Source organism: Hemicordylus capensis, chromosome 2, assembly GCF_027244095.1.
Source record: "Hemicordylus capensis ecotype Gifberg chromosome 2, rHemCap1.1.pri, whole genome shotgun sequence".
NCBI lineage: Eukaryota > Metazoa > Chordata > Lepidosauria > Squamata > Cordylidae > Hemicordylus > Hemicordylus capensis.
The window spans coordinates 310,346,914-310,368,596 of record NC_069658.1 but is presented as its reverse complement, the minus strand read 5'-3'; the positions used below and the strand labels follow the sequence as shown (position 1 = coordinate 310,368,596).

The 21,683-nt window shown below is 42.2% G+C and overlaps 1 long non-coding RNA gene across 1 annotated transcript in view; it reads left to right on the top strand.

The window, feature by feature from the left end:
• The window catches only part of LOC128342732 (uncharacterized), an 80,248-nt gene that overhangs the window by 2,328 nt on the left and 56,237 nt on the right, over nucleotides 1-21,683 (top strand). The window contains exon 2 of the long non-coding RNA XR_008315134.1: nucleotides 1,843-2,082. This is a non-coding gene — a long non-coding RNA (uncharacterized LOC128342732). The remainder of the gene's footprint in view (nucleotides 1-1,842; nucleotides 2,083-21,683) is intronic.

The following is a 21,683-nucleotide window of genomic DNA, read 5'->3' as shown; positions in this document are numbered from 1 at the left end:
CAGTATGCATAATGCTTTACAGAGTAACACAAGCAAAAAGATATATCCATGCTCCAAAGAGTGTATAATTACAATCAACATTTTGGCAAGTGAAAGGCAAATAAAGGGAACAGAAGGAAAGGGAAAGACAAGAATAACGCATCAACAGGGAGCGGGAAGGAATGCCACAGACAGGGCAACAAAAGATGGATGTGGACAAATGATGTTAAACATGTACTTACAATGCATTATGGCAGGGTTTGTAGGGGAGGAATGTCAAGGATAGGAACATAGGAAGCTGCCATATTCCAAAGCTTCGGGGCAGCAGTGGTTTTATATTATGTTTTTATATTATAGGAACATAGGAAACTGCCATATACTGAGTCAGACCATTGGTCTATCTAGCTCAGTATTGTCTACACAGACTGGCAGCGGCTTCTCCAAGGTTGCAGGCAGGAATCTCTCTCAGCCCTGTTCTTGGAGAAGCAAGGGAGGGAACTTGAAACCTCCTCTTCCCAGAGTGGCTCCATCCCCTAAGGTGAATATCTTACAGTGCTCACACTTCTAGTCTCCCATTCATATGCAACCTGGACAGACCCTGCTTAGCTAAGTGGACAAGTAATGCTTGCTACCACAAGACCAGCTCTTCTCTGGTATGAAGATGAATGGTATGGATGAGAGAATGGTAAGGATGAGAGCGATGGTATTCTGGGGAACTCTTCATACATATAGAGGGAATGTGCACATAGAGTAACTGAATGAAGCCATTCTGCAAGGGGATTTGGTTATGGGGCAAGTTGGCTGTTAAGTGTCTTTAGGCACCAGTTATGCTGATTGGATGTTCTGTACAGTGCTACGATCGCTCTTGGCATGGTGTCATCTAGTAGTGATAGTCATAACAGTATTCAGTCTTCTGAATGATATGCCTGTGGACTTGGATAATTAAGGACATTTCTTCCCAACATAATAGTTATGAACTGCATGAGATTACACTGTTGGCATGCTAAATGCAATGCAAAGTGAATGCAGATATAGTCCTGTAATGATATTTAAAGATACTGAGTGACTTTCAAAGACCAGGGCGCTAATTTTTGATTACTGATTATAAATAGTCACAATTGAGTGACTCAGCTTAGAAGCTGGAGTAAAACAGCATGAAACATTGTAGATATCTATAATGGTATTTCATTATCAAGCACTTAGAAGGGCTCAGCTCATTGCAACAGGCAATAACGTGACACTTCCACATATCCCTCTGCAGAATGCAATAAATATGCAACAGCATCCACAATAAGGGCTCACCCACAATCAAGCAGGGGGACTGGCTGCTGTGTAGGCAGCCCATGGCTGCTTATAGAGATGAGACTGATCAGTGTTTGTGACAGAAGAATGGAACAGTCTGCAGAAAAAGGCTTTGCCAGCAGCCTGATGAGGGCAGCTCACTAACAGATCATTCTGTGAGCAGGGCTGTGACTATAATTGAGTGGATGGGTTAAAAGAACCCAGGACCCTCAGCTCCACCCCTCCCTATTTGCTTCATTATCTCCCTCACTCTGAGGGGCCACCGAGGAGAGGGGTGAACACAGGCCCCCTCTTCCCTAGCTATGTCCCTGTCTGTGAGATCCCCTCATCAGCTGCTTCACACTTCCAGAAACAAGTGATGGTTCTCTATGCTATAATTGGAACAGGTAATGTTAAGCTGGAACACATTATCTTTTGAAAAGAATAATTAGTTAAATGAAATCTGGACCTGTTGGGGTGTGCTCAGTTTGATGTTGCTGTTCATAAAATCATGGCTGTGTTCTCACAATCGTGGTGATCCTGGTTAAGGAGTTAATTAATTAATTTATTATTATTTATTAGATTTATATACCAAGATTGCTGAGCCTAGTGGAGCTGGATTTGAGAACACGGATTTCCTGAGCAATTCTGATCAAATCACTGTGATTAAACCACATTTAACAAGGATAGATAATCAGGATCGTGGTGACTGTGAGAATGCAGCCTTTGTCAATTTACAAGGAAAAAACCTCAGGCAACAAAGACTGCTGCTGCTGCTAAAATACAAACAGCACAATCCTAGGCAGAAGGAAGACTCTCCAGGTCAGTCTCTTTCTTGTTTATATGCTGTATCTTATAAGGGCATCTTACAGTACCACGTCTTAAAAGAAACATGGGACAGACACCCCCAGGACAACCTATCCCATGTCCTGGTGTGCATATCTCTACTGCAAATCCACATCATTGGGTGCTGATGGTAGAAGGGCGAAAAGCCCAGAGGAAGGACATCAGGACATGGGCTAAGTTTCAGAGTGGGATGGGGAGAGTTCAACTCTGGGCTGGTATTTTCAGTTCGTCACATGCAGTTCCATTCTCAGTGTGTTGGTGGAAAAAGACACCTTTTAACGTTACAAAGGAGGAAGCTAATTATGGCATGAGCCATCAAAATGAATAGAGCTGATACTGCTGTAATTTTTTTGGGAATGCCACATAAGCATAAACTGGTCTATATGGAAAGTGCTACTCTTAAATGAGCAAGTAAGCAATTCAAGGTATATACCTGGGGAAAATAAGATTTATTGTTTCCCTTTTAAATCCAGGTTCCTTTCTTTTTGGTCTCAAGGAATAACTGAATGAAGGATTCCAGGAACTATTTCTAGAAAAGGTTTTAATTTGCAGACCACCTCTGATGTTCAATATTGGTTCCAGGCCATCTACACAAAACTATTTACTGGGAATTTCTGAATGGGACCGAATTTCAAAAAGGAGGCCGCAGCATCATTACCAGGCATCCTGTTGCTGAGGCATGTGATGTCAGCATTGATTAGCACTCAGCAGCACCCAGGCATTCATGCACAGCTACATTGTGCATTCAGCTCATCACCCTCAGAACAACAAAGGGCTTTCATGTCTGATTCCCAGTGGGGCAGTCCCCAATTTCCATTCTCGGTCTGGGATCCTGCAATAACCAGGTGCAGGAGAGAGGGCTCACATTTATATTGCTATTTCTAGCACTTGCAACACAGTTTTGGTAGTGGAATTAACAACTCCATTTTCCTTCTAGGGCTGCAGAGGAAACTGCCAAACACACTTACCTTAGCTGGTTGGGGAGAAAATTAAAGAGGCAGGAAGTGGTTTTCCTTTTTAATTCACAGACCACAAGCAGCAGGGATCCTTGGGGAGACACAACAGGCATTCAGCAATGCCTCAGAGGGGCAACTCATTGGATTCAAATGCAGTTAGTGAGATCAAGACACTGTCAGTTCCTTCCCTCTCAAAAAATGCCAGGCCATTACCAGTCTGCAGGTTCTCCCATCAGCATCACATAACACAGTTGCCACATGAGACCTAGGGCAAGGGCTTCTGAAGAATGCTCTCCCCATTCAAGCAGAATAATAAAGGATAGATTTTCAGATACCAGATTGGAGAATCCACCGTGATATGGCTTCTTCTCTCCATAAGACCTCTCCCATGGCTTAGTTCCAAAGATTATTTAACACCCATGGGATGAATCCCATTGCAGATACATAAGTTCTGTATCAATGGGCCACATAGCCAACTTGTTCATCGCTAGTATTTTGAGGGCTCATGCTCCCAGATAGATGGAGAGTCACAGGAATGCAATTAAGTTGCCTGGGCCACCTATTCAGAGAAATGGTTTTCATGCCAGAATAAGTGTGTTCATCCTTGGTCCCACACTGTTGGCTTTGCTATTAGAGAATAACATGGCTACTGTTCAGAAATATTAATAATTTCTTAAGCATGACAATCCTTTGAAGTTGTTTAATGCCGTGAGCCCTATTCTCATGGTATATCCATGGTCAGTGAACTTATGTAAGGGACGATCTCTGAGTCTTCATTTGAAACTCTGCTGCATGGAGCAATGCATGTACAATGGTCCACATCTAGGGTTTATTTCTACAACTGAGAACTGTGGCACCCTCCATGCAGCATGACGCTGGCAGGGAGAACTCCCATCTTCACTGCTGCATGGCTTTAAAACACACTCCCATGCTGCCTGCGTAGTTGGGGTATACCACCCTTTTGGACAGTTGTGCTATCTTCTTTTGGGAGTAATGGAAGAAGCATTGCATCATGAGAGGACATACATCTGTGGCTTATAGCAGAGGGAGGCAGACTTCAGGCCTGCAGGATCTTCTTTGTTTATTTAATTAGATCTCCAAGGTCTGGCAACCAGAGTCTGGTTCAAAAGAGTTTGATTTTGGTCCATAAATACGGCATGTACACAGGAGCACCATTAGGCATGGACCATTAGGCCCAGGTCCATATGCCCACGCTTCTAGAAGGCTCCATGATTTTTCTCCAAGGGAAAAGCGGGTCCCTCTTATATTTCTGGAATGGCTTGGTCTAGAGTTTTGAAATTTGGCACAGATGTAGGACAGGTTATCAGGATTTGGTGTGTTTATTTTGAAGCAAATCAGTCAATGCATTGATTTTAAATGATTTTATCAATTTTAAAAAACTTCAAAAAAAGTCTTATGTGGCTTGTTTCATGGCAGAAAATTACAAAAATTTCTAGAACTGAAGCCCTCACCCCCCGTGATTGGACTATCATTCCATCCTCATGTGAAGGAAGCTGTCCATAGCATACTTCACATCTAGTGAAAGTGGAACTGTTACATCTGAATAAACAAATGTGTTTTGTGTTGTTTTTACAAATGCACTATGCTCAAGTTGGTTTCTGATCCAAGAGGTCTGCATGAGAAGCAAGGGCCATGTGTTGCGGTTTCAATGTTTTTCCTTATGAATGCCAAGTTGGCATTACAAATGCCATTATGTCCAAGTTTGTTTTTTGTGTGTTTGAACTGTGAAGCAAGTTAATTTTCGAATGGTCAAAAAGTTGTGTGAATCCATTGGGGCTTGCATAGTCTGGGGGATGGGGAGACACAAATGCACTCTGGCCCAGATCTGTGGCTTGTGGTGAATGATCAAGATGTATGGTTCCTTTGGGGGTTGTGTAGTCCTTTCCCCCAAAATGTACTCTGGCCCAGACCTGTGGGTTTGTGGTGGTGGTGATGTGTGTGTGTGTGTGTGTGTGTGTGTGTGTGTGTGTGTGTGTGTGTAAAGAATGCTTTCCATACTTTATTTTGTGGGGTATGTGTGTAGTGAGCAGCCTTCTAGCTCTAATAGGGTTAACAGGAAGTGATCCCTTATCCTTGATTGACAGGCTGGCAACCCCAGGTCCTGACCAATCAGTCAACCATGTAGGTAGAGAGCTTCTGGGAGGAAGAAGCAGGAAGAGAGTGTGGAGGGACAGTAACCAGCATGGTGTCTGCTCCTGCATGGTGGGGGTGCAGGATCTCTCAGAGTGAGAGGTTTGCAGGGGCTTGATCTTGCCAGGATTTTGGTGAGTTTCAAGGGGGGAATGAAGCCTGGGCTTTGTGGCTTTGGAAGCTAGTGCATCGGAAGGTATTTTTAGTCAGACTTTGCGTTAGGAATCATATTTCTTTTCTGTGTGTTTTGCATTCCTAAATATCTGTTCTTTGTAACACGTAACTAAGATTTCAATGTGTGCCGCCTAAGTAAGATTTGGGCATTTTGAAACATTCTTGCAACCAACCTAAGCATGTTTAAATGCATCTAAAAAGCTTAAGCCCCAGATGAACCAGTCTGTAGTATTGAACAACCTGTTTTTGTCCTTTTCTTATTTTCTGTCCTTTTCTTATTTTCAAGCCTCTCAGAGTTGGTTATTAACTCAGGAGGTGGGTGGGGGGAGAGCCCACTAGAGCATAGCTTCTCTAAGAGCTCAGCTCAGCTACCAGTAGCTCTGTGTGCAGGCAAATGCTTGGGGAGCAGGTTTTTATACTGGCCTAATAATAAGTTCAAGAGAGACCCTGGACTAAAGCACTCTAGTCCAATAGTGGTCCGATCTCTGAAAGTTTAGAGTGCTTGGTGGCAGCAGTAATCTACCAGAACCTCTGTCTTAGCAGAGTTTCCCTTTTCCTTTCTTTCTTTAACTTCTTGCCTTAGAAGCTAAAAGTTAAAACCCCAGTCAGCTGCATAGCTCAGAGAGGGGGATGTCTCAGCAAAATCCTCCCTCATGGGTTAGCTGGCTGGGACTCTGTTCTTTATGTTGGGATATGCAGCAGCTGCAGTCTTACTTCCTGTGTATTGTTTGGCTTCATAACAGATTACAGGCAGAGGGGGCACTGTAGCTTCCTCAGTACTGGTTGGGCTAGCTAGGACTTCCTATTCTCCTTTCTGTTTTTTGTTTGTTCCTGTTCTTGTGTGTGAGCCAGCAAGTTCTGTACTGACCTCTAAGCAAGTAAAGTTGTCTTAAACCTTGCACTGGTGTTTGTTCTGAAAACCACATGGACAGCTCACATTCTGCAACACTTTACAGGGGGCATAAGCTCATTAAGTCCAGAGTCCAAAATTACCTAGCTGTACCTATGCATGTACACTCAAACCTGAGAGTGATCTTAAGACCATGCTTCTACATCTTGTTGCTACAACCAGTCCTGGCTACCCTCACAGATCACTTCTGCAACAATTGCAAAGATTTGTAGTGCTAGTTCAACAACCTTTCAAAAATAAATGGATTGGGAACATTTGGAAGTAAATGTTTATAATCAAGCTAATTCAACAGGTTAGACAGACTAGAAACCCAATACAATGGCAATTTGGTTCTGCTTTATGTGTGTGCCTGTCCTTACTAGATACAAATGTGTGTGTGTTTCTAATTTATGGCACTTACTGCAATTTTCATTTTTTCTGTAACGCCTTTCATTGTTCCCCAATCATTGTTTGCTCTATAATATTTCCATACCAGAAATGCTGCTCTCTCATAATGTGGTTATTATTTTTACATTTGTTGCTTTTCTATGTTTAGAGGATATATGCATGCATTATATTTTTTTTTAATTTTAAATTTCTTAAATTGTTCTCTCTTTAGCCATAACCTATTATCTTGCTTTTAGAAAAAGAGAAAAGGTTTAACAAAATTCATTTTTAAAAATTGTGGTACAGTGGGAGACATACTTAGAATTAAGGAACAGGTTTCCTTAATTCTAATTCATTTGCATATATGTTTGCACATCAGATTTGTTTTATTGTTTGTTTTGTTTGTTTGCATATCAAAACTGAGCTCATAGTCCTTTCACACAATCATTGAGTCTGGCTCCTTTTTATTTGTTACTCTGAAACTGCTCCCCCAAGTGAGTGTATTCCTCCAAGAAATAAATGAAATTTGTTTTTGTACTAGAAATGAACTCACAGACCTTTCCCACAATAATCCACTGTAGGTTAGTGTTGTACTCTATCCAGTAATCTTTTGCAGTTTGTTTGTTTGGACATTTGTCCCAGGGAGGATTCTGTAGAGAGTGTGGGGGGAGGAGTCAGAGAGGAAAAGGGAGGGAAAGGAGAAGGAGAAAATGGAGTTGTTGCTGAATAAACCTTTAGTTAAATCTACATAAGGTTTCCTAGTGTGTATGAGGGAAGCAGCTATAAAACATTGGTGATGAGAGTTTGAACCAGCTAAATGTATGAGCCTGCAAAATTTGTGAATGTTCCTACAACCTCATTTCATTGCATCACTGGGCCTACATTCCTGCACTGCTTTCTACTTTCGCTGCTACTGTTTGTTTCTCCAGCTTCATGAGCTGCACAACCCCTGAAGGTACTTTTTCCTTATCAATCCTGGACTCTGTTATTCACTGGATGCCCACTGCAGCATGGCTCAGATCCCACCACCACCACCTTTTTTTCTTGTCCACCCCAAGAGAACCCACTCTTCCCTGGAAACAATGGAGGTCTTATTTCTGCAATTACCTCCTCACCATACAGACCCCCGATTTTACTCAACCAAAGTAGAAGGCTATATTGTTTCACTGCCTGGGCCGTCAAGGTCAGAGAATATATAATCATTTGCCCTTTCCTGCCAACTTGAAAGGGGATGCCAATTCTTATGAAACTGCTCTTCAAGCCTTAGATGATCATTTCAAACCTACTTGGAATATGATTGCTGAATCATTGCAAGTTCTATTCTAGATTCCAACTGCCTGGTGAATGTATCAATCAGCATATCACAGCACTGTGTTCCTTAAGTATAACCTGTAAGTTTGCCAGTTTTACTGATGAACTGATCAGGGATCAGATTATTATGAAAATAAAGTGCTCCAAACGGTGTGAAAAACTGCTACTAGAATGGAAACTTACCTTTCCACTGACTCTACCTCGAGTGGGTAGAGTCACAGAGCTGGCTTGAAGAGTGGAAAATGCTCTTCACTGTGCCAAATCACTCTCTTTGGTACCCCAAAACCCAGCCTCCTGAAATCTAGGCTGTTGTGTCTCAATCCTTCCAAACTCAATCTTCTCTTGTGGTGGCACTGTCCCAGAAAATGGCAGCACAAGAAAGGAAGAGCTACCAATGCTACTGATGTAAGATTCTGCCCACAAAGCCAATTTCGCTCACTGTCCTGCATGGAAGGTCATTTGCAACTGGTACAAAAAAGGAGGGAACTTTGTTAAGGTTTGCAAGTCTACTGTCCACTCTATTAGTGATTCTTCATATGATAAGGATGAGGCAGCTGAACTGCTTCTTGACAGCATTTTAAGTGTGGCAGAGTCAGAGTCCGCTTTTCCACATTGTCAAGCGAAACGTAATGGCCATGAAGTGCAGCTGATTCTGGTTTTCTGTACACTATCATTTCCCATCTACTTTACAAGAAATCCCTTACTACATCAGATCTGCACCTGCAGCCTTCAGACATCAACCTATGGAGATATGGAGGTTCCTTTATTGCCATAAATGGATACTTCACTGGTTTCCTGGAATACAAGGAATATACTGCAGAAGGGAAAGTGTGCGTGTCACAAAAAGGAGTCTCAATATTGGACTGAAACATCAGAAAGCTCTACAGATAGTGTTAGACTCAATTAGCACAGAACCTGTATTACAGAAGATGCAGCATTCATATGCTGATATGATTGCTGATTTCTAGGATGTTTTTGCTGATATTGCTGGCACTGCCATACATTTCAAACATAAAATTCAGATGAAGGCAAATGCAATACCTGTACAACACAAAGTGAGGAACGTACCCATAGCATTGTGCTAACCACTCAGAGAGGAGCTCTTAAGACTACAGTGTGCTGTTATCATAGAACCTGTTGATTAATCAGAATGGGTCTCTCCCATTGTTCTTGTGAGGAAATCAAATAGTACACTTTGAATGTGAATAGATTTAAGAGATGTGAACTCCAACATAGTAGTGAATTGTCATCCATTACCCGATATCCATGAAATGCTGCTTACTCTGAAAGAGACCTCCATGTTCACAACTTTGGACTTGTCTTCGTCCTATCATCAAACTTCTCTGCTGAAAGGTTCTCGCAAATACACAGCCTTCATTACCCCAGAGGGTCTTTTTTCATCTAAAAAGACTGCCCTTTGGATTAGCCTCTACTTCGGAATTTCAAAGAATTGTGCATGCAATTTTTGGGACTATGGATGACTTTCAGGATCACATTTTAGTGTATGGCAGAAACCTTTGAGGAGCATGATGCTAAACTGACAAACCTTAAGAAAACTTCGACAACATGGATTTACTGTCTCTGAAGAGAAATGTCAATTTTGCACACACTCAGTTATGTATTTGGTACACACAATATCTCAGTGTGGTGCACATCCCAAAACAGACTTGATGAAAGCTATTTGGGAGGCACCAGAGCCACACAACAAGGGTACACTTTGATCATTTTTAGAATGATTTAGTATTACCCTAATTTTTTTTTAGATATTTCACCTCAAAAGCTGCTCCGTTGCATATTTTTAAAAAGAATATACCATTTAACTGGGATGCATGCTGCAAGGCTAGTTTTCAGACTATCAAACTGGCCGTTGCTGAAAGCCCTGACACGAACAGGCATACTATTGTGACCACTAATATTTCTCAATATGGTTTGGGTGCTGTTTTGACCCAGCAAAAAGTGGACAGGGAAGTTGCAGTTGCCTTTGCTTCCAGAGTGTTTATTGCAGCAGAGAAGATGTGGACTTACTTCTGGGGCAGAAAACTCACTTTATGGTCAGACCATAAACTATCCGCTTTATTTACTACTCAGGGATCAAGTCGAGCAACCCCAAGAATAGCCAAATAGATCACCAAACTTATGGGTGTTTTTTTTTCAGGTGGAATATCTTCCCGGTCTTTGGAATACAACTACAGATTGTTTCTCTCAACTTCCACTTCTAGGCCAAGAGGAGATCCTTGAAGAAGAGGATGAAGGAGTAATAATTGCACAAACCGCTTCATCTATTCATGGAATGCTCATGTCTTATGAAGGGAAAGATGCCCTCAGTGATGAACAAATGCTTACTGAACTTACACCTTATATAACTACTACAACGACAATAAATATGTATATACTACTACTATTAATATTTATATACTGTTTTTCAACAAAAGTTCCCAAAGTGGTTTACATAGATATAAATAAATAAAATGGCTCCCTGTCCCCAAAGGGCTCATAATCTAAAAAATAAACACAAGAGAGACACTAGCAACAGTTAATGGAGGGATGCTGTGCTGGGGCTGGCTAGGGCCAGTTGCTCTCCCCCTGCTCAATAAAGAGAATTGCTGTTTTAAAAAGATGCCTCTTTGCTCAGTTAGCAGGGGTAAATAACTAATGGATGGCCATGCAAAAACAAGGTACCTGAACATCTTCAGCCATACATGCATGTAGCAAGTGATCTGCCTCTTCTCAATGATGTGGTACTGAGGACTGATCATTTGGTGGTGCCAACCTCCTTACAATCAAAAGTGATCGAAATTGCCCATAAAGGTCACATGGGCATAAACTTGACTAAAAGACAAATCAGAGAAAGTTTTTGTTTGCCAGGTATAGACAAGCACAAAGAAACTGTAATCCAGCACTGTATGACTTATGCTGTATCTGACACATCACAGAAGACGTCTACCAACCCTCTGACTCCAGCAGAGTATCCCAATGGTTTGGAAAAAACTTCTGGGTATAAAAGGGCCATTTGATAACCAACCCGCAAAGCAAAGATTTGTTATAGCGATGGTGGATAACTATTCCAGGTGATCAGAAGTTTCATTTGCTGACAACATTACTACAAACAAGGTGATCCAGGTCATGGCTGCAGTTTTTGCAAGAGAAGATCTACCGAAAAGGTCTAGTGACTGACAATGGTGCATAGCTTACCTCATTTCAAATGGAACAATACTTGCATTACTATGGGATAAAACACACAACTCTTTCCTTGTACCAACCTCGAAGGAATGGCTTAGTGGAAATAATGAACTGAAGGAAAGTTTACAATGGTTTACTACAAAGCAACGCTGGAAAGAGGCAATCCATGAAACTCTATTTGCTTATCAAACTACTCCTCATTCTACTATAGGAAAGAACACAAAGCTGCCACAAAACTTTCCCAATGGCAACAACTGATAGGGTTTTCCATGCCATCTCACCCTGAGGATGCAGAGATTTGTGATTGGGTAAGGGAGAAGCAATGAAGATATAAATTGAAGGTAGATCAGAAATGGGTGGAAAACAGTTGATTATGTGTTGTGTCAAAAAGTAATTCCGTTTGTTGGTCCTAAATATCATGGAAATCAATTTCATGGGATGACCCCTGGTTCTAGTGTTATGTGAGAGGGAGAAGAATTTCTCTCTATCCACTTTCTCCAAACCATGCATGATTTTATAGACCTCTATCGTATCTCCCCGCAGTCGTATTTTTCTAAACTATATAGTCCCAGGTGTTGTAGCTTTGCCTAATAAGGAAGGTGCTCTAGCCCCCAGATCATCTCGGTTGCCATCTTCTGCACCTTTTCCAGTTCTACGATGTCCTTTTTTAGATGTGGTGACCAGAATTGTACACAGTACTCCGGGTGTGGCAGCACCATAGTTTTGTATAAGAGCATTATAATATTAGCAGTTTTATTTCCAATCCCCTTCCTAATGATCCCTAGCATGGAATTTGCCTTTTTCACAGCTGCCGCACATTGACTTGACACTTTCAGCGAGCTGTCCACCATGACCCCAAGATCCCTCTCCTAGTCAGTCACTGACAGCTCAGATCCCATCAGCGTATACTTGAAGTTGTGGTTTTTCATCCCAATGTGCATCACGTTACACTTGACAGCACTGAACCACATTTGCCATTTTGTCACCCACTCCCCCAGTTTGGAGAGATCCTTTTGGAGCTCCTCACAATCCGTTTTGCATTTCACTACCTGAAAGAGTTTGGTATCATCTGAAAATTTGGCCAGCTCACTGCTTACCCCTACTTCTAGATCATTTATGAATAAATTAAAAAGCACCAGTCCCAGTACAGATCCCTGGGGGACCCCACTACTTACTTCCCTCCATTGTGAAAAATCTCCATTTATCCCTACCCTCTGTTTCCTGTCTTTCAACCAGTTAGCAATCCACACATATAGTCCCCTTATCCATGACTGCTAAGTTTCCTCAGGAGTCTTTGATGAGGAACTTTGTCAGAAGCTTTTTGGAAGTCTATTTGAACTGGATCACCTTGATCCACACATTTGCTGACACTCTCAAAGAACTGCAAAAGGTTTGTGAGGCAAGATTTACCTTTGCAGAAGCCATGCTGGTTCTCTCCAAGCAGGGCCAGTTCTTCTATGTGATTTATAATTTTATCCTTGAGGATGCTTTCCATCAATTTGCCTGGAATGGATGTTAAGCTAACTGGCCTGTATTGTGCGGCCTGTAATTTCCCAGATCACCCCGGGTCCCTTTCTGAAAATTGGTGTTACATTTGCTACTTTCCAGTCCTCCAGTACAGAGCCTGATTGCAGGGATAAGTTATATATTTTAGCAAGGAGGCCGGCAACTTCACATTTGAGTTCTTTGAGGACTCTTGGATGGATGCCATCCGCCCCTAGCAATTTGCTAGTTTTCAGTTTTTCTAGACAGTTTAGAACATCATCCTTTGTCACTTCTATCTGACTCAGTTCTTTAGCCTCTGTCCCTGAAAAGCCTGGTTCAGGAACAGGTATATGCTCAGTATCCTCTGTCATGAAGACGGACACAAAGAACTCATTTAGCTTTTCTGCAACCTTCATATCCTCCTTAATAATCCCTTTCACTCCCTCATTGTCTAATGATCCAACTGCCCAAACCTGGCAGGTTTCCTGCTTCTGATGTATTTAAAGAAGTTTTTATTATTCCCCTTGATGCTTTTAGCTAAATGTTCCTCAAACTCTCTTTTCACCTCCCTTATTGTCACCTTGCATTTCTTTTGCCAGAGTTTGTGTTGCTTTCTGTTCTCTTCGTTTGGACAGGCCTTCCAATTTCAGAAGGAAGTCTTCTTCCCTTTTATGGCTTCCTTGACGGTACCTGTTAGCCATCCTGGCATCCTCCTGGACTTAGTGGTACCTTTCCTCCTTTTGGGTATACAATCTAACTGGGCTTCTAGTATTGTGGTTTTGAGTAAACTCCATGCACTCTGGAGCGAAGTGACTCTCCTGGATTTCCCTTTCAGCTTTCTTTTCACCCTACTCCTCATTTTGGAGAAGTTTCCTCTTCTGAAATTCAAAGTGTCTGTGTTAGACTTCCTTGGTGATTCTCTCCCTACATCTATGCTGAATTTGTTCGCACTATGGTCACTGTTCCCTAAAGGGTTGATGACACTGACATCATGCATCAGGTCCTGGGTGCTATTCAGAATTAAGTCCAAGGTCGCCTTCTCTCTGGTTGGTTCCAATACCAACTGTTCGAGGGCACAGTCATTCAGCATAGCTAGAAATCTGACCTCTTTGTCATTACCTGACTATGAATTTACCCAGTCTATATGTGGGTAATTGAAGTCACCCATAATTATTTGCCTCTCCTTGAAACTTCCTCTCCTTGACACCTCCCTGATTTCCTGCTCCAACTCCCAGTTTACTTCAGCATTCTGATCCAGAGGTCGATAGCACGTCCCCAGTAGCACATTTCCTTTCAGGCCTTGTATTGTCACCCAAAGGGTTTCTGTGGAGGACTCCAGTCCACCTAGGTTTTCTAGCTTGTTAGATTCTATCCCTTCTTTAACATACAGTGCTACTCCACCTCCAAGGTGCCCCTCCCTGTCCTTTCTATAGAGTTTATATCCATGGGTAACAGTGTCTCACTGGTTCTCACTGTTCCACCATGTTTCTGTTATGCCCACTATATCTATTTCTGCGTTAGCAACCAAGCACTCCAGCTCACCCATCTTGGCTCAGAGGCTTCTGGCATTGGCATATAAGCACCTATATTCACTGAATCTCTTACCTGACGTACTGTCTTTCTTTTGGCTCTTTGACCAGCTAGCACAGCCTCCTGTCTGCTCTTTATGTGGTTCTGCTCTGTCCCCTTCTGTTTTATCTGAATCCTTGACACCCTCACACTTTAAAGGATGGTATTTGCCGAACTGGATACTGCCCAGCTTCTGTCGGCTATTCCCCAGGTGTCATTTTAAAAGCTGCTCTGCAACCTTTTTGATTTTAAGTGCCAGCAGTCTGGTTCCATCTTGGTTCAAGTGCAGCCCATCCCTTTTGTACAGGCCTTGCTTGCCCCAACATGTATCCCAGTGCCTAACAAATCTAAACCCCTCCTTCTGGCACCAACGTCTCATCTACACATTGAAACCCCTCAGCTCTGCCTGTCTCACTGTACCTGCGCATGGAACAGGTAGCATTTCTGAGAATGCTACCTTGGGGGTCCTGGACTTCAGTACATTACTGATCAGCCTAAATTTGGCTTTCTGGACCTCCCAACTGCATTTCCCCACATTGTTGGTGACGACGTGCACCACGACAGCTGTTTTCTCCCCAACATTGCCTAACAGCCTATCTAGATGCTGCATGATGTCTGCAACCTTCGCATCAGGCAGGAAGGCAATAATATGTTGAAAGAAAAAGAAGGGTTCACTACAAGGGTCACAAATATATGAAAAAGTAGAATAATGGAGAAGACTGGAGAAGTAAGGAATAGCTCACACAAGTGTGTTCATCACTTACCTATTTGAACATCAAAGGATAACTTGCATATGACAGTCATCCATCAGAGTAATCACTACTGAAAGAACTTTCATATTATCCAGTGTCAGTTAAAGACCATACATCTCAATGAAGACCATTCACACATTCAGGTGAAAGTTATCAACTGGTGTATTTTAAGAGATAAAAATGCATGTGAGAATCAGCCCATTGTGGAACTGAGTACCTGACTTGACCATAGAAAGTATCGCTAGAGCCTCAGTTATGACTTTTTACTTGAAACCTCAATATACTAGCAACTGCAGCTGCCTAACTAGGAGGAAAGTGGTAGAATAAATGAAGCTATTTTAAACAAATCTGTGACAAGGTTAGTCCTTCATGCATAAACATATACTAAGGGTGGAACTAGTTGTGACACGCAACATGCTGTCAAGATCCACTCTCCTTCCCTCTCCTTGCAATATATTTACGCCATCTTGCCCATGTTGTTTGTCTGCAGTTCTCCACCCACTACTGGCAGCAGCCAATGATGTGGAGAGAGGGGACTAGGCAAAGGATGGTAATTCTGCCTAACCATTACATGGAAAGAGAAGATAACTCCACCCGGGGCTGCTGTATTTGATGGCATCACATTTAGTTCCACCTAAAGATTGTTTATTTCAGCAAGTATGAACTGGGATAGGTGACCTCTGGCTGAAAGAGTACAAGTTTAGAAGTCATTAATACCACTGCATATTAGAAAGGAGATCTCAAATCATGACACCACTAGGCTTTTTAGAGAGGGTTTTCTTTCAATCTATTCGACAGCCGGAGGACAAGCTTTCTGATCCATCAGTCTTAGTAAAGTACTCTTAATCATGCCACAGGCAACTCTTTCCTCATACTTTAAACAATGGTATGTCCAGTAATGTCTGTTGAAAACCCCTATATTGTTTTGAAGTAACAGTTCCCTCTGAAACTGCTTTCCTGCACATCATACATTCTGGATTTTCTTGTTATTTTCATTTCTCCATCTAGTTTTAGATTTTCTGTTTTGCTCTAGAATATATTCAGGAAGAGATATATTTAAAATATAACCAAAGCGTGGATTCTTGTTTTGTCCATTTAGTTGGTTATTTGGGACTGTTACTTCTCCCTGGTTAACAGGCTTACAAAATGGCATGCTTGGAAGAGATCTTTCTGCATATTATGTGGCAATTAGTTTTTCCAAAACAAACCACGAACTCAGTCAGAAACCAAACATTTTGATTGGGTGCCTGCCATCCATGGAACATAGATAAGGAACGCAACTTGTTTGAAAAGCATTTGCCTTCCTTTCTGGACTTCAAATGAGATTTTAAAAGATATTTTTGCAATTCTAGTAGAGGGGTAGGGGGCAGTTAAGTGTTTGGTGAACTTTGCCCACAGTTACTACTAGCCAGGATGATGATGAAGAAGAAAATTGCAATCTTTTGATTTTTATTCCCCCCACCCCTTGCATGCTCATGAAAATGTGTGAACCCGAAACTAGGTATTGGAATAACAAGGGCCTGAAAATAGACCACTGTTTTTAGTCTCCATTTATACACTCAGACTATGAATAAGAAAGCTTAGCAAACTCGCTGGCTCTAGATGGAACTCTGCAGCCATGACAACAGGAAAGCACTACTGAATCACCATGACAAAGAGCTTCAGACAACTGCTGCTACTGTTACGAAAAAGCCAGATTTAGCAAATCAAAGTTTGGCATAAGAATTAAAACAAAAACACAAAAAATAATGTTACTTTATTTTGCTCCCGGCTGTGTATGTGCTGATCATGATAAACTAAAATTACATGAAAATAACTGTATTCTCATGACAGTGAAAACTGTTCCCTTCAGAGTAAATGATACCTAAATCTGTACTTCACTACAGTCTTGTAAATAACCATATTTTCCACTAATATTGGATTGAGACTCTCAGTGCAATGGGCATCTACTTTATACCAGTGAATAGCTAACTCTCTCAATTCGCATGTTAATAAAATCATTATAGCACACTAGTCACACTTAACTACCCCTTTTCCTGCTTTTGTAGTTCTGTAAGAGCTTAGTTTTGTTGCTGGCACATTGGTATGCCTAGTCCTCTTCCCTGATGTACTTAAGTGCTTTGGGGAAGGGTTAGATTATATTCCTGAATTAAACACCTTGCCAGGATGGATGAGCTATAGCTGGAGACTTCTGCAGGCTGTGCTAAAAACCCACATAACTATCAATTAACATTAAACACTAGAAAACACTTTAAATGTTGTAGGATCTCCGCTAAGCATATTAGCTAGATAATTCCATGATGCTATCTTAAACTCTAGCTAGTCAAAATGCACTGGTCTGGTCCAAAGACACATGAGCCATCTATTTTGCTGAAGCTAAGCAAGTCTGGAGATGGTTAATGCCTGCATGGAAAACTGCCTAGGAACTCCATGTATGCTGTGTTTGGCTCCAGCATGGAAGGAAAGTAGAATACAAACAAATAGCAATGAAATAAATAGTTTGGTGCTGCAGAAAGGGTGTGGGCTTATAAGGAAACCAGGCTTGGATGTAGGCTTATAGGGAAACCAGGCTTGGATCCCTGCAGAACCATGACACTTACTGAATGAGGTTGGGTGCCCTTGTATGACAGATTGACTGCCCAATTCCTACTCTTTAGTCACTCACTTTTTATGGGGCATCTAAGTGTTGTCCACACATACTGCTTTTATCCGGTGCTTTCACCATACTGGCTTACATACTGCACAGCCCGCCACAGACTCAAGAGGGATGCAGGTTCACTGCTTCTGCAGCACTCACCAGTGCACGGCTGCTCCTAGTGATGGTGGGGGAGGTGGCGTGCATAGGCGCTGCATTAGAGCAGCTGTGACCTACTCCCATTGGAATGCACAGAGCCTTCTCCACCAACACTAGGAGCAAACACATGATCCAACAAATCTACATCCCTCTTGGGAGCATGACTGGTTGCACACTATGTCAGCCATTGCTTCCTATGGGGCAGGCGGGGGGAAAGAATGTAACAGCAGCCAAACTGCACAGGTGTAGAAGAGCCATAGCACAACTGGCTACGTGGAGATGTGGTTTTCTACATATGCAGTGATCTTTTGGGACACTTCTTCTGCACCGGAGCACACCTTTGCTATTTCATTTACAGCTACGGCCACTGGAAGTTGGAATTTGAAGAAACCTGCTCCATCTCTGATTTGGCCATTGGCACAAGCTCCTCATCTCCTCTCTCTGCCTGCTCCTCCTAGCTTTGCCTGCCTCTCTTGCCTGACTCTCCAACCTTGGTTCTGGCCCAGCTTCTTGCCCAGGCTTCATTGTCTAGAACAGATCCTCCTCCCACACTGGCCTTGCGAGAGAAACAGTTTAACTTTTGGGAGTTCCCCTAGTGGTGAAGATCTGAACAACACATGTATCAAGGGGGAATGCAGGGGCAAGAGTTGCATTCCTGTGAATGGACATTCATTGGGGTATGCTTTGTGGTAGTGGGATATTTGTGACCGTAAAAATTCAGCATTGTGATTCTCTTGCGTGTGTTGTTGCAGTCTTAAGGTTCTTTCTGCTTCTTTTTTCCTCATGTGCTTCCTTTTCCTTCCTTTTATCTGCTGCACTGTATGCTCCTTTATGTCTTTTCAGGAAGTGCTAATTTAATTTAATTTAATTTAAATTTAATTTAATTTTTCCATTAAAAAGAAAAAATCTTTCCCTGCTCATTTTCAGAAACATCCACTTCCCCAGGGGTGTAGCTAGGGGAGAGGGAGCCCATGTTTACCCCTCTTCCCAGCTGTCCCTCAGAGTGAGGGAGATAATGAAGAAAATAAGAAGGGGAGGAGATGGGGGGGGGCGTAATTTGAACCCATCCTCTCAATTGTAGTTGCATCCCTGCCCTTCCCATCCCTGCAGGATGCCTGTACTTGCTCACCTTGGCCATATTAACATGTGCACACCCCAGCTTTATGCCTGTATTTTTCCTGCCCCAGCCACCCCTATTCATTCCCACACCACACAGTGTGCTTATATTTCCTACTCCATCTACTCCTAAAACCTTCCCACCCACCCCTCCACTTACACTGTAACAAATTTCACATTTCAACTCTCATTGTGTACAAAGAGTCTCAGTCATCACATTTGAACCAGTCCTGCAAAGAGGAGGCAGATCCCATAGACGACGTAGGTATGCAATTGCCTGTGTAACCTTATAATCTATTCTATACTCTAACTTCATGGTGTTTGAGGACACAAAGGCTGGTATCCAGACTAACTTACTGATTAGTAATACAACTAGTAGTATTACTTCAGAGTTACTCTAAAGTGCTAGTCAATTTCAATAGGATTACTTAGGAGTAGGTTAGTCTGGATGTCAGATTGTTTTGTAGATCACTACATAATTGAGCCCTGTCATTCAATGCAGGCTTTGCTATATAGCTCTGGGTCCAGCCCAGAAGCACCCATTATCCAATAGTACAACCTATCTCACAGGGTTACAATACTGCTAAAATGCCCATCTGACATTCTCATCAAAGGGAGGACAGGGCAAAAATGTAACAAACAATATTGCTGAAAATGATTATTCAGTGGCTGACACAATCCACAGCCACTACAAGGCAGAAGGAGGTGCGGAGGTGCTGCTAAGCAGTGAGGATGTTGCTGCCAATGCATGAGCATGAAAGCAGCATCTCTGCAGTTTTCCCCATTGTGCTGAATGGGGAAAACTGCAAGCATGCTGCATTTGCACCCACATAGCAGCAGCAGTGTCCTCGCTACGTCAGAGTCTACAGCAGCATCCTTGCCCTTTCCTCCATCTCTGTAGCAGCTGTGGATCATGTTGGCTACTATATTTAGTTCAAGCCCCTCATGAAACATTCAGACAGCACAATTATCCACAATCTCACTAGACAGAGTGGTCATTCACACAATCAAAAATTGTGTTCTACCCAGGTTTGGGAGCTGTGTGTGTTTCCAATTTTTGGTTGTGTGGAAGTTAGGTAAGAGGGAAACCTGCATAGAAGTGATTGTGTGGAAGCAAGGTAGGAGGGGAACCTGGTAGCTTTTCCTCCTACCTTGCTTCCACACAATCACTTCTATGCAGGTTTCCCTCTTACCTAACTTCCACACAAAAATTTAAAAATTTTCCAAACCAAAAATTGGAAACACACACAGCTCCCAAACCCGTGTAGAACACAATTTTTGATTGTGTGAATGACCTCAGGATATATTTTGGATCCTCCATCTTATTTCTATAGCCTATTGCCTCCTCTGGGACCAGTTCTTGGAAGCAGGTCTCTGGTCTTTCCAGTAGACATAGAAAGAGGCAACTTTCTTGACATTTTCCATTCAGGTTTCCTGCTATTCTACCCAAATCCAGAGTCTAGCTAAACCTGAGTAAGCCTACCTTTTGTCCACTCACACTTGACAACAGCATCTCCTCCTACAACTCTAATAGCCAGGATACAGAAATCTAATAGCCAGGATACAGAAATCATATAATGACTGTCAACATCTATTTAAGTATTTAAGATTTAGATTTAAATATTTAAGTATTTAGTAAATAAGTTTAAATTTTAGAGAACATCAGCTCCATGATCCCCACCACCCATTGAGATCATCTTGAGTTGCCACCAGCTTGTCTGGTGGCGACGCAGGGACAGGCCTTCTCTGTTGCTGCCCTGAGAGACTGGAATGTTCTCCCGACTAAGATAAGAGCTCCTCATCTCTGACAACTTTTAGAAAGTCCCTAAAGACACGTTTATTCGCCCAAGCTTTTTAAATGGACTGTGGTTTTAAATTGTTTAAAGGTTTTTATTTTTAATCGGTTTCATGTTGTAAACTGCCTAGCAACAGATGTTTGGGGCAGTATTACAATTTCATGCATGCAAATATACATCTGCCTCATGAGGTAGTAGCCTCGTTGAAGGCCTCTTTGACCCTAATAAGGCCATGTATGTTGTTGAAATTGTGAGTTTAGCTATTTCTTTGCAGTAAAAATTTGGCTGGACAATCTTAGTAAATGAATAAATCAGCTCAAATGGAAACGATGTGCTACGTTTCTCTGGAATAGCCAGTAGTGCTGGAGAAGGCCCTAGGAGACGGGGATTTTAGTCCTACTTCAGTTATGAGTTCAGAAAGTGTTATTTGACACCACAATTCCAATTTTACAGCTGAGGTTGATGTCACAGGCCTATTGTGATGAGGTAATGACCAATTATGTAGCCATATAGTGCAGTGGATAGTGTGTTGGACTTGGATTGGGAAAATCCAGATTCATTCGTTGGAGTTCACTGAGTGGCTCTCCTAGTCTTCATCAAAGGGGTACTAAAAAGAATAAATAGTTCTGTGTTTGTCTCCCTATGGTTTACAAAGGAAGGGCAGGGGATGCAAATGTGGTAGATACATACTGAGAGAATGAAGAGAAATAAGAACATGTAACTGGCTATAAGACTTACCTATGAACAAGTGAAGTGGGCCCATAACACCAATCCTGTCCATCCCATGCAGCTAGAAGCTGACTCAAGCATGAATGTACCCAAAAGAAATTCATTCTGCCTAGGTGCTCTCAACTCACTCCCCTTTCTGAGCTTTGCTATCTTCATTAGTGTGAAGAAAACTGAATCCTGCTTTTGTTTCAACTTAACCACTTGAAGGCTACTTCCATTCCTGCTCTTTGAGGCTATTCACACACACACACACACACACGCAAAACTGGGCTAAGGGAGCCCAGCCCG